Source organism: Jatropha curcas, chromosome 7, assembly GCF_041381405.1.
Source record: "Jatropha curcas cultivar XTBG-Jc1 chromosome 7, XTBG_Jcur_1.0, whole genome shotgun sequence".
Classification (NCBI taxonomy): Eukaryota; Viridiplantae; Streptophyta; class Magnoliopsida; order Malpighiales; family Euphorbiaceae; genus Jatropha; species Jatropha curcas.
Genome location: NC_143157.1, coordinates 18292393 through 18296547, shown reverse-complemented (window position 1 = coordinate 18296547; position 4155 = coordinate 18292393).

Here is a 4155-nt window from a genome sequence, read left to right as displayed (position 1 = left end):
CCTTCGGGCACAATTGTAAGGGGTGGTATCAAGCAGCGAAATGGACACTGAAATGCGAGCTATCAACAAATCTCAATGGGAATGCATAGCATGCCTAGAGTAAAGAGGCAGTATGCGTAGCAGATGAGAACAATAGAGAATCCGTTATGGATAGACCTATATGCAACATTTAGGCATGGATCCGAACAGTAACATGCACATAAGAAGTGAGATGGCATGGTTAAAACGAGCATTGTCGGCTAAGAGTGGCCCGAGCAGAGTTGATTGATTTTGATAAAAAGATAATGGCAAGAGGCACCATTCGAGCTAAAACATAATGGATGGATGCTTAGTGACCGCACAGTTGTACAGAAAATAAGAGATATTAAGCCGGTTGAATTGAGAATACATAGTGATCCCGAAGCAAGGGGATGCATGTGCTCAAAACATATTGAGCAAGCTACTAAATGCGCATAGTGGCGCCCAGTAAGAAGCAGGGGGTGCTAGAGTCCGCCCCGGATGCAAAGTTGATCACTTCATGTTAAAGTTGCCTGCGTGAATTGAAAGTATGGGATTCGGCCGAATATTTGAGCAAAACTTACGAAGCATGGCAAAGATTGCTTGCTGTACATCCGATGAGACTTGTCCCTACCTTTTGAGATAAGGAGGCGCAGAACACCGAATGAGTCGGTTGTTGGAAATGTGATGGTTGTGGGGTGAGCTTGCCAAAGAGTTGGGAGCTACTCACAAATGTTCGGTTGAGATGTGTTTTGCTCGACGGAAGGAATACCAGACTGCAACTGGTATTTGAGGTCGTGAGCAATGATGAGAAAGAATTAAGCTCGGCGGAAGAAATATCAGGCTGCAGCTGATATTTCAAGCCGTGGGCTTAGATACTTGTGCTTTTGTTTTGTGCTTGCAGGACTGTTTAGTCAAGAGTAGCATGCGAAACACTTCCCCAAGAGACCGTATGAGCAAAAGTGACACGACCAAAAGAAGTCAGGTGTCGATCAAGTATGGTAAGCGAAGAAGGCTAGAGGCAAAGCCAAGAGGGCTTAAGGTGTCGCAATCAAACAATGTTTTTCCTATATTTTCATGGAGTGCTATAGGCCTTAGCAAGTTAAGCTTGCATAAAGGGGGTAATAGCCATGAAAACAAAATTGATTTTATAAATAGCTTGTGCACCAATACAGCATGAGGCTGCCAAAGCATAAGGTGAGTTGAAGCTGTGACAAGCGAGGTGACAAGAGAAAAGAGCAAAATGCGATCATCAAAACAGAAATCGAGACGGGTTTGGTGCACCATAAGGGAGTTACTTACATTAATTCCTGCAGATTTAATCAATTGCTATACTATAGTTACATTACTAATGTATGTGTCTACATATGCACTATGGTACCTTGTTTTAACAGGTGGAATGCATAGAAAGACAACTGCAAATCAGCAATGCTCTAAAAGAGGAAGTTGCAGTCCATCAAATTGAGATCGAATACAAATCGATAAGGTGTTCAAATGATGGCATAGCTCCAAAACAACTAGATGTTGAAATGACGGTATAACGCTAGAACAACAAGATGTCAAAATGAGGGCATAAACCCTAGAGGGACAAGCCCAAATAATGGGAACCGAGATGAGGGCTGCGTTGTAGGCAGAGGGTAAGAAAATTATGTGTAAGTTGTATCACTCTTTACCTTGATGTGTTATTTCATTTGTGCTTAATGTTGCTAGTATAATGAAATATGAATATACATTAAGAAGAGGAATCACCAATTTTATCACATTTTTTTTCTATCTTGTGGCTACTTTGGGTGTTGTTGGTTGTGTTTTGCGAGGTACATATAATAATGCCATGAAGTCGCATGACGCATATAGCCATTCCAAGAGACAACCAGGCAAAGGAGAAATGTACCAGATACTCCAAGCACACTACCCTAATGACGGGGACGTCGATTGTTTGAGTGGGGGAGAGTACACATGGGGATCCTACCTGGCTAAAAGGGGGTGGAATGGTGTAAATGTAGAGAATGTAATAGTATAAAGTATAATCCTCTATGTATGAAGGTGGGGGATGGGGTAGATGATGATAATATGGAGTAATAAGAGAGGGGACATTGTATGAAGTATGGCCCTTAATGTAAGAAGATCTATGAGGGGTGGGATAGAAGACATGCAGTTCCAGAGTGGAAGAATGTTATCCCAGAAGAAGAATAAAGAAGAAGAGAAGTAATACAAAAATACGACACAAATTTTCACATCAACTTTTCACGAAGAAGATGTATAGAGCCATTTCATTGGAAAGCTGAGAACAATGAAGATTGGAGAAGAGAAGCACAGAGTGGATGCAGCACGATCGATGAGGTCATCGATCTGTTTGAGTGGGGGAGAATGTAGGGGTGTGAGTCCAGCATCCCTACCCATGGTGCCTTACCATGGTTGTAACGTCCCATTTTTCTATTGAATCGAGTCGTTGCTTAGAGTCGAGTCGGGCTGATTCAAAACCCGGTTCGAGCCATTAGAGTCCAGAGTGGGATAGAATGGGATGTAACTGAAATAAGGAAAAGAAGTGGACTTACTTGAAGGAAACAAAAAGATCAAAGTATAAGGATTAGGACTTGCTTGCACCAAAGTATAAAGTTGAGGTATTGAGTTGTACCATTTTGACACTTGAGGTACCGTTTGGTAATTTTCACATAAAAATCAATGATATTCTAGAGACTACCCGTGAGTTCCATTTCATTTTCATTTCTTCATCCTTATCTTCATCTTCTTCCTCTACTTTCCTCTTCCACTTTCCTTTCTCCATCACTTTTAATGGTAGTGAAGATTTTAATGGGAGTTAAGCATTAATTCAACTACTCTTCTATCCAAGTCAGTAAACCTTCTTGAATTTCATACTTGAATCATTTGGTGATATTTTTAGAGTATTCATAAGAGTTCTTATGTATAGGAGAGGTGAGCTCAAAGGTAAAAGAAAAAGGAAGATAAAGAGAAGAGCTTAAGCTTTTTGGAGTGAAGGTGTGCTATCTCTTTTAGTTTAATTCATTTCCTTGCATGATAAATTGTGTGGTGTGTTGATAATGAGAAGATATGTTGCTTAATGTTGAGAAAGATGACTGAAAATGGTGAAAAAGCATGAGATGAAATGAATAAATGAAGTAGATATTGAGTTTATGCTGAAACAGGTTTTGCTGGAAAAAGAACCAGTAACTTCACCTTGATTTTGACCCTATTTAATGATGGAATTAGGAAGTGTCATAGAGGAGTTATTTGTTCCTCTATGTGTTAGCTTTACATGGGTTTTTGAATCACCCAAATCGGAGTTGTAAATTGAGAGATATGACCAAAATAGTACAGACTGCGCAGGCTGGAAAACACGACGCGCGCTCACGAATTTCATTTGCGCGCTCGCGAATTGTGTCTGGAAACTCACTGACCCTCATATTTGCTTCTCGCGCTCGCGACTTTGCATGGCGCGCTCGCGAATTGTGTTCTGATGCTCTTTTGGACTTCATTTTCAATGCAATTGTATTCCTTTGCTCAACTTGTATGCCTCCAATCATTTTAAAACAAAAAGACAACATTAGAACATGCATCAAAACAACATGCAAGCATGCAAATGATGTGAAATGAGGTAAACACAACTTGTAATTGTATTCTATGCAATTGTGAAATGATGTGAAATGGTGTATGAAGGTATGAATTCTATGCACTTGTATTCCTTTTCTCAACTTGTATGTCTTCAACCATTTTAAAGCAAAAAGACAACATGAACACATGTATAAACACAAAATGCAAGCATGCAAATGGTGTGAAACTAACATGACACAAGTTGCCAGCTTGGCGAGGCTATCAGCATACAGGTAAGCACTAAATTTTATGAAATGATGAAGCAGTTAAATTTTATGACACAAGCATGTGAAAACTAACATGACACAAGCATGCAAATTATGACATAGTTACTATGCTTTTGTTTTATCTATTGTCATTCCATTATTATGCTCCATTGAGGTTAGGTAGAAACCATGTAGATAAGGCTATGTCGCGACATAGAATAGCAGATCTGCGCCCCATACAGTTTGGTACTCCGGCTACAGGCCGTTGAGTGGATATGATTATATAGGCCATAGCAGCCAAGCATACAGTTTCATCCAGTTTCATACAGTTTTTCTTATCACT